The 9,876-nt window shown below is 38.5% G+C and overlaps 1 non-coding gene across 1 annotated transcript; it reads right to left on the bottom strand.

Annotated features, from left to right (window-relative positions):
* Positions 1–2,969: 2,969 nt before the first annotated feature.
* On the bottom strand, positions 2,970–3,077 carry LOC116084067. Its single transcript, XR_004116029.1, has one exon. It is a non-coding gene; the product is annotated as a U6 spliceosomal RNA (small nuclear RNA).
* Positions 3,078–9,876: the final 6,799 nt, after the last annotated feature.

A 9,876-nucleotide genomic window follows, 5' to 3' on the forward strand; every position in this document is an offset into this window, starting at 1 on the left:
TTTTGTTAAAGATATTTACTGGCCCATTACATTGGGAGTCTTCACTCTCTTCTATACCTATTATCCTTTAGGTTTGGTCTTCTTATTGCATCCTGGATTTCCTGGATGTTTCGGGTTAGGAGCTTTTTGCATTTTCTTTGACTGTTGTGTCAATGTTTTCTATAGTGTCTTCTGCCGCTGAGGTTCTCTCTTCTATCTCTTGCATTCTCTTGGTGATGCTTGCATCTATGGCTCCTGATTTCTTTCCTAGGTTTTGTATCTCCAGGGTTGTCTCTCTTTCTGATTTCTTTATTGTTTCTATTTCCATTTTTAGATTCTGGATTGTTTTGCTCATTTCCTTCACCTGTTGGATTGTGTTTTCCTGAAGTTCTTTAAGGGATTTTTGTGTTTCCTCTTTAAGAGCTTCTAGCTCTTTCCGTGTGTTCTCCTGTATTTCTTTGTGGGTGCTATTTATGTCTTTCTTAAGGTCCTGTATCATCATCATGATAAGTGATTTTATGTCTGAATCTTGCTTTTCCGGTGTGATGGTGTGTCCAGGACTTGCTATGGTGGGAGAATTGGGGTCTGATGATGGCAAATGACCTTGGTTTGTGTTTTTTATTTTCTTACACTTGCCCCCTCGCCATCTGGTTAACTCTAGTGCTACCTGCCTTTGCTAAATCTGACTGGAGCCTCTCCTTCATGTGATCCTGGTTGTGTCAGAACTCCTCAGAGTCAAGCTGTCTCTGTGATCCTGTGGTTCTGGGATCCTGGGATCCTGGGCTTGTTAGATCACCTGGGAATGGAGCTTCCTCTATGTGTTGTGGGACTGGCTGCGGAGCTTACACCCAAGGTCTGCTATGGACCCCAGCCCAGACAGACCAGAAAGAACCCAAGTCACTGGGCTAGCGGAGTTCCTGTGTGCCTGGTCCAGCTGGTCCCAGTTACTCCCAGTTTTGTGACAGATGTTGGTTCCTGCTCACCTCTGATCCTGGGTGTGTCAGAGCGCCTGGGAGTGGAACTTCCTCTGGGTGTTGCCCCAACTTTCTTTTTAATTAGTTTCAGTGTATCTGGTCTTATGTGGAGATCCACTAGGACTTGAGCTTTATACAAGGAGATAGGAATGGATGGATGTTCGTTCTAATACATGCTAACTGACAGTTGAGCCAGCATCATTTGTTGAAAATGCTGTCTTTTTTTCCCACTGGACAGTTTTAGCTCCTTTGTCAAAGATCAAGTGACCATAGGTGTGTGGGTTGATTTCTGGGTCTTCAATTCTATTGCTCCACCTGCCTGTCACTGTACCAATACCATGCAGTTTTTAACCACAGTTGCTCTGTAGTACAGCTTAAGATCTGGGATGGTGATTCCACCAAAGTTTCCTTTATTGGTGATAATAGTTTTAGCTATCCTGTGTTTTTTGTTATTCTAGATGAATTTGCAAATTGCTCTAAGTCTGTGAAGAATTGAGTTGGAATTTTGATGAGGATTACAGTGAATCTATAGATTGCTTTCAGCAAGATGGCTTTTATTATTATATTAATCCTGCCAATCCACGAGTATGGGAGATCTTTCCAACTTCTGAGATCTTCTTCAATTTTCTTCTTCAGAGACTTGAAGTTCTTGTCATATAGATCATATGTGCTTAGTTAGACTCACACCAGGGTGTTTTACATTATTTGTGACTATTGTGAAAGGTGTTGTTTCCCTAATTTCTTTCTCAATCTATTTATCCTTTGTGTAGAAGGCCACTGATTTGCTTGAATTAATTTTATATCCAGCTACTTTGCTGAAGTCATTTATGAGCTTTAGGAGCTCACTGGTGGAATTTTGGGGGTCATTTAAGTATACTATCATATCACCAGCAAATAGTGATAATTTGACTTCTGCCTTTCCAATTTTTATCCCTTTCATCCCTTTTGTTGTCTAATTGCTCTTGCTAGGACTTCAAGTACAATATTGAATAGGTAGGGAGAGAGTGGGCAGCCTTGTCTAGTCCCTGATTTTAGTGGGATTGCTTCAAGTTTCTCTCCATTTAGTTTGATGTTGGCTACTGGTTTGCTGCATATTGCTTTACTATGTTTAAGTATGGGCCTTTAATTCCTGATCTTTCCAAGACTTTTATTGTGAAAAGGGTATTGGATTTTGTGAAATGATTTCAATGCATCTAATGAGATGATCATATGGTTTTTTTCTTTGAGTTTGTTTATATAGTGAATTATGTTGATGGATTTCCATATATTGAAACCATCCCTGCATGCCTGGGAAGAAGTCCACTTGATCATGATGGATGATTGTTTTGATGGGTTCTTGGATTCTGTTTGCAAGAATTTTATTGAGTATTTTTGCATTGATATTCATAAGGGAAATTGGTCTGAAGTTTTCTTTCTTTGTTAGGTCTTTGTGTGGTTTAGGTATAAGAGTAATCATGGTTTCATAGAATGAATTTTGTAGAGTACCTTCTGTTTCTATTTTGTAGAATAGTTTGAGGAGTATTGGTATTAAGCCTTCTTTGAAGGTCTGATAAAAGTCTGCACTAAACACATCTGGTCTTGGGCTTTCTTTTGGTTGGGAGACTATTGATGTCTGTTTCTATTTCATTAACAGATATGGGACGGTGATTGAGAGTTTTGCTGGGTATAGATCTTCTGGCTTTCATAGTGTCTGTCATGAAGTCTGGTGTAATTCTGATAGGTCTGCCTTTATGTGTTACTTGACCTTTTCCCCTCTATTCTTTTAATATTCTTTCTTTGTTTTGTGCATTTGGTGTTTTAACTATTATGTGATGTGAGTAATTTCTTTTCTGGTCCAGTCTATTTGGAGGTCTATAGGCTTATTATATGTTCATGGGCATCTCTTTCTTTAGATTAGGGAAGTTTTCTTCTATAATTCTGTTTTAAGATATTTATTGGCCCTTTAAGTTGGAAGTCTTCACTCTCTTCTTTACTTATTATCCTTAGGTTTGGTCTTCTCATTGTGTTCTGGATTTCCTGGATGTTTTGGGTTAGAAACTTTATGTGTGTCATCCTTGCACAGGGGCCATGCTAATCTTCTCTGTATTGTTCCAATTTTAGTATATGTGCTGCCGAAGTGAGCACTGGGTTAGGAACTTTTTGTATTTGCATTTTCTTTGACTGTTGTGTCAATGTTTTCTATGGTATCTTCTGCACCTTAGATTCTCTCTTCTATCCCTTGTATTCTGTTGGTGATGCTTGCATCTATGATTCCTGACTTCTTTCCTAGGATTTCTATCTCCAGAGTTGCCTCTCTTTGTAATTTCTTAATTGTTTCAACTTCCATTTTTAGGTCCTGGATGGTTTTGTTCAATTCCTTCACCTGTTTGGTTGTGCTTCTCTATAATTCTTTAAGGGATTTTTGTGTTTCCTCTTTAAGGGATTGTACCTCTTTATCTGTGTCTCCTGTATTTCTTTAAGGGAGTTATTCATATCCTTCTTAAATTCCTCTATCACTATTATGAGATATGATTTTATATCCAAATCTTGCTTTTCCAGTGTTTTGGGGTATCTAGGACTTGCTGTGTTGGGGGTAGTAGGTTCTGATGATGCCAAGTAGTCTTGGTTTCTGTTGGTAAGATTCTTGCATTTGCCTTTCACCATCTGTTGATCTCTGGTGTTAGATGTTCTTGCTGTCTCTGGCTGGATCTTGTTCCTCCTGTGGGTCTGTAAGCCTGTGTCAGCACTTCTGGGAGATAAGCTATCCTCTGGTAAGACCTGTGTGCAGAGGGCTGTCCTGGGGTCAGAGCACTCCTTGGAGACAAGCTCTTTGCTTGTGGGAAAGGGGCAGAGAGAGTTGTGGATCCGCCATCCCTCCTAGATGGAGGTAGAAGGGATCCTGTCCCAGCTGCCCTTCCACTTCTTGGGCCTATGCCTCCTGGCTGGTCCCACCTAAGTCCTGGGGTCAGAGCACTCCCTGGAGAAAAGCTCTCAGCTTACAGGAAAGAGGCAGTGAGTTGGTTTTTATTTTTATACATCTTTTTTGTTTTTTTTCTATAATCAATCAATAACAATGGTGTCTTCTTGAGTTCCATTGTATTATATATTACAAATACAATATATGTTTTGTATAATATACAGTATGCATATTCTAACAATAATATATATATATATATATATAAATCTAACATCTAACATCAACCTTGGAATATATATTAATATATATTAATATATATGGAATATATATTAATATATATTTATATATGGAATATATATTAATATATATATTCCAAGGTTGATGTTGGAAGTTAATGTGTGTATATACATATATATTATTATTAGTGTGTATATATATATATGTATATGCATATAGATATAATTCCTAAATACATTCTAAATATTAGATCCAACATCCAATGAGGTGTTGGATCCCCTAGAATTGGAGTTAAAACTAAAAGCTCTTTTTCTTTGGAAAATGTTCTAACATGGATTTGATGACAGTTGTATGACTCTTTCAACATAATAGTGAAGGCATTAAGATTGCTCAATTTCTAAAAATACAAGCCATTTAAAACATGAAACTGTAGGGTACTGAGAGCTCTTTGGTTTTCAATCCCTAACTCTGTGCTTAATGACTCAGTACAATCTTCAATATAGAGGATTACTGGGAAAAGAAAATTTCTACATTGGAAGATTCTTCGCATTTAAAGCCCTGACACAGCTCAAAGATCTCATGTTTGTCAGTTTGTCTCTGCCAATGCAGAAGGTAGGTTTTCTTTGGGAAATTGAAGCTTTGCTTATCTCCACCTCACTTCAGCAGCTGTACCAGGGGGGGCATGCACTCCCCCACCTGCTCTCCTACCAAGATTTTATCTTCCCATGGTAGTTTAGGTCTTTTACATGTGTTCCCATGAAATGGGATTTTTACCACATGGCAGGTTTAAGTTGATTTGTTGGGTAAACACACTGTTTCAGTGGGAATGAAAACAGGTCTTTCACATCCTTTGACATCCTAAGCATAAGCAGAATTGTAGGCAAGAAATTCTTGCTACATTGAAATATTTCATGAGTATGCATTCCCCAAATATTATCACTAAGTCAGGGATAGTGAGTATTTTGTGATTATTGAAAAAAGATTGGTAATATGATGGCTTTATTTAACAAAATATGTTGGTTTTTCCAGTCTTTTACTGTATCAATCTAAAACAGGACTCATGTATTTTTCCCATGTGTCTCTGTGTGCTGTGTATGTACATGCATGTTTGCCTGTGTATAGATACACATATGCAGCAGACAAAATGTTTAGGGAGGGTACCTTCTTGATTGATCTCAACTTCATGTATTAAGGCAGAGACTCTCACTTTGACCCATACATAGCTCACTGACTTGGCTAGTCCAGCTAGCAGTGTTTTTCAGCCTACTGAGTACTGGTGCTACTAGGCTGGATTACCCACCAGAAATATACACAGGGATTGAGTGTGGGCTCCCTCTCCCTCATCCTGGAAGAGTGAAACTAAAACTGCTTTCAGATCCAGGACTGCGGATGCCACCTGTGGGGAAGATGCCGGACTGCTGAAGATCAAAGCCTGTCGGACTTTCTTTTCAAGTTCCTCCTCTGGTCTGGTGTTTATGTTAGATTGGTTACTTTCGATTTCCCCTTGGGTTCGATCCTGCCTCTGCTTACATAAACTCAGTTCTCCCCTAAGTAAAGTGACACCTTGATACATCTACTTGGTGTGGTTTCTTTTGTCTCTTTCCCTCACCTGCTTATTTCCACAGGTACTCAATAATCCTCCAGTCCGAGATCACCCATGGATTGAGGGCCCGCTGGACGGTCCCCCTCAATTGAGAATCTTGAATCTGGTCCTCACTCTTGTGAGGCAAGTGCTTTACCCACTGAGCAGTCTCTCTCAAATCCCTCATTGGATTTTATTGCATTCATTTCAAAACACATTTGTATGATGATCCAAAATTAATTTGGGTTGTGTTCTTCATCTACTACCCAGCTACTCAACATTCACTTATCCTAAGAACAATCCTAGTAAAACAGTGCCCATACCCCTGCTTTTTGCTGACAAAAGAAGAATAAATTGCTAATAGGTGTGGTGATTCTTTTTAAATGTTCTAAAATTGGTTTTGTTGATGGCTGTACAACTCTGTGACTATAAAAATAAATAATTAAATACTTTAAATATGCTACCTGGGTGCTAGAAAAATGAGATTATTATTTGTAAATAAAATCAAGTCTCAATGTCTCTGTTAGAGTTTGTATTACTGTGATAAACACCACAGCCAGTACAGCTTGGGGAGGAAAGCATTTATTTCAGCTTTAAGCATACAGTCCATCACCCAGAGATGTCAGGGCAGAAACTCCAATCAAGAACCTGGAGGCAGGAGCTGGTGCAGAGGCCATGGGGGAGCACTGTTTATTGGCTTGCACCTCCAGGCTTACTCAATCTTCTTTCTCATGGCACCCAGGAACACCATGTCACAAGCGGCATTGACCACAGTGAGTTGGGCCCTCTAGCATTAATCCTCAATCAATACAATGTCCTTCAGACTTGCCCACAGGCAATCTAATGGGGGAGTCTCTCAATTTCCTGCTTCCCAAATGATTGTAACTTGTGTCAAGTTGACATAAAACTAGCCAGCAAAGTCAATGAAATGTTTATGATCTGTTTCAAACAATTGTGTTATTATCTAACTGAAAACCAAAGACAATTTCCTGGGATGATTTCTGAGCACAGTGATCAAGGAAGATGGTTACCTGATTGAAAAAGTCATTTAAGATGTACTGAATTTCTTCTTGATGTCAGACCTGGAGCTAAGCAGTTTCCTTTGTTTTATTTCATCCATGAAGGCAGGAGTAAACATTGTCTTGCTGTATTTGCTGTTAGAATAAGGTAGTGTTGAGTACCTGGTAATGCATGAAGGTGGGGTATGTAATGCAAATAAATGAGTTACATGGTCTCTTAATGACAGTAACTATAAGAAGTACAGGTATTAACAAGGCTGTGGGACAACTGGAACTCTCACACATTGCAACTGGAATGTAAACCAGTGTCACCAGTAATTAAAGAGCTCCTGTAACCTGGAAACTTTACTTTTAAGTCTTTATGCAAGAGAAATAAGAATTTCTGTCCCTAGAAAACTAAGTACAAGAATGTAGACAGTAACTCTATTCATCCTCAATATTCACAATCAAGAAACAACTCCCAAAGTCCTTCAGCACATGAATGATTAAACCACCATGAATATGCAATGAAGTATGACTCAACGTTAAAGAGATACAAATTGAAGATCATGGAGAAGTCTAAGAAAAGTGGCCTGCCATGCCAAAGAAGCCAGATACTAAAGCACATACTGTACAGTTCATTCATGTGGGTACCTGAGAGGGGATATTAGTTATTTTCCAGTTCTGTGATTAAAAGCTCCATGACCACAAGCAACTTAAGAAAGAATTTGTTCTGACTCATGGTTCTGGGGGTGGGGGGGCGGGGGCAAGTCCATCATAGTGAGGAAGTCATTGCATTAGGTAGCCAGAGCTGACAAACCACAATTTATCATACAGGAAACAAAGAGAGAGGAGGGGAAGAGAGGGGGCAGACAGTCAGTCAGTCAGACAGACAGACAGACAGATAGGGGTAAAGCAAGCTTATAAAACTCTCAAAGCCTGCCCCGGTTGATGTACTTCTTCCAGCAAGCTTCCCTGTCTAAAAGTTCCATAGCATCTTCAGACTGCATCATCAGCTGGGAACCAAGTGCTTGAATCCAAAAACCCCTGGGAGACATTTCTTATTCAAACCTCCACAGTGGGGTATAAAAGAGGATTAAGAACAAAATGTGCAATGGAACTTTCTAAAATCATGGGGAACATCCTTGCATCTTTGTTATTGACTAAATGGAAATGAACACTTGAAAAAAACTTACTGACTTCCACAATTAAAGTCTGTGCACTCTTTTAAATATGTGTTGCATTCCAGCAAAATCTATTAAGAAAGAAGTATATAGAAATCCAAGTGAGTCCTCTAAAGTTATCTGCTGCAAACTATTAATTTCATTGCTGCCCAACACAGAAAAACACTTCAATAAAGAAATGGAAACAAACTATATAATTGGCAGTCAAGCAATAGTGTATTCAAATTACAGATCCTCTGTGTTGAATAATATTATTCAGCACAGTTATATTTCAATTATTAAGACTATGTGGTAGCATGGAAATGTTTTTTAAAAAAGAACATAAACACATAACTAGAAACCCTGGACTACAAAGCTGACCTTTTATGGATTTCGACATTGGAATTAATGAGATTCATAACTCTAACCTCTACAGTCTTAAAAAATAGCAGCTGATTCCACCTTCTTGATAATATCTAATCAAAATAGCCACAGTAATTAGAAATGATGCTGTCAATAAAACTGTGGTAGTAGAGTAGATCAATCACATTGGTGTAAGGGAAGCTGTTTACAAATCCCCTCATCATGCTTTCTTGGTCAGCAGTTAAAGATCTTATGGAAATTTGGCATGCTGACAATGGTCATTACTAGCACTGTAATAAATATTAGTGGTTATTATATATTTCCCAAGTCAAATATATTACTAAGTAAAGCAAATGCCTTTAACATCTTCATATATGGTTTTGGTATAAATGAAAATGTTACTAGAGTTTAAAAAATCTCTTAAAGACCATACAATAATATATCAGTTTATTTTATTTTCAAGGTTTTCACCAGCCTGTACATATAAATCAAGGTCTTCATATGTTATTAAACTTGATAAATTCTGTTTCTATCTAATATCTCAGTTAGGGTTACTATTGCTGTGATGAAATACTAGGACCCCCCCAAAAAAAAGTGATGAGAAAAGGGTTTATTTGGCTTATACTTTCACATCACTGTTCATCATCAAAGGAATTCAGGATAGGAAGTCAAACAGGGTAGGAACTTGAAGGCAAGAGCTAATGCAGATGACATGGAGGGTGCTGCTTACTGGCTTGCTCCTGACAGCTTGCTCAGCCTGATTTCTTATAGAACCTAGTACTACCTGCCCAGGGGTGGCCCTACATACAATGGGCTGGGTCCTCCCTCACAGTCTACTAATCTACAACATGCTTCCTATGGCCAGATCTTAGAGAGGCCTTTTCTTAATTGGGGTTCCATTTTCTCAAATGACTTGAACTTGTTGCAGGTTGCTATAAAATTATCCAGCACACCTAGTATTATAACAAAGCTTTAGTGGAACCAAAAAGCATCATGACATAGTAAAAAATCAATATAGTATATACTACAATATACTATATTGATTTTTTACTAGCTCTAGGGAGAAATTTTCAAGACCCTGTAAACACTTCATATGAAAATTTAGAAATGAATGTCTACCGGATTTAGGTTCCTAGAGGTAACAGCACTGATGACTTACGACAAGTGTTGTTTAATAGATCTATGAATCTGTATCCTAAATCTTTTTGGTATGGAATACTTATATTAAGTTGAGCATGAAACATGCTCACAGCACTGCTTTACATGTTGTTAATTCTGTACCAAGAAAATTACAATGAGTCCAGCTGCATTTGTACCTGGTCTCCATACCCTGCTTGGAAAGCTGCCATAGGTGGGGCAATCTAATCTGCATAATTTTAGTCTACAGTTTGACATTCCAAGACACAAGAGAAAAGAACAACTTGGATTTGAGCTTCTGGGAGGAGTCATCAGAAGTCAGAGTACAAGTGAGGCTTGACACAGCTCTTTTGTGGATGCTGAAGGTGCAGCAGGATTGCATCATAGTGGGAGCATTTTATAAGCAAATGACATTATTTGGGGAAATATGAAGTATCAGAATGGTCCGTTATGACATCTCTCATCAAGAAAGCATGAAAATAGCCGGGCAGTGGTGGCGCACGCCTTTGATCCCAGCACTTGGGAGGCAGAGGCAGGCGGATTTCTG

This window comes from Mastomys coucha, unplaced genomic scaffold (assembly GCF_008632895.1).
Source record: "Mastomys coucha isolate ucsf_1 unplaced genomic scaffold, UCSF_Mcou_1 pScaffold8, whole genome shotgun sequence".
Classification (NCBI taxonomy): domain Eukaryota; kingdom Metazoa; phylum Chordata; class Mammalia; order Rodentia; family Muridae; genus Mastomys; species Mastomys coucha.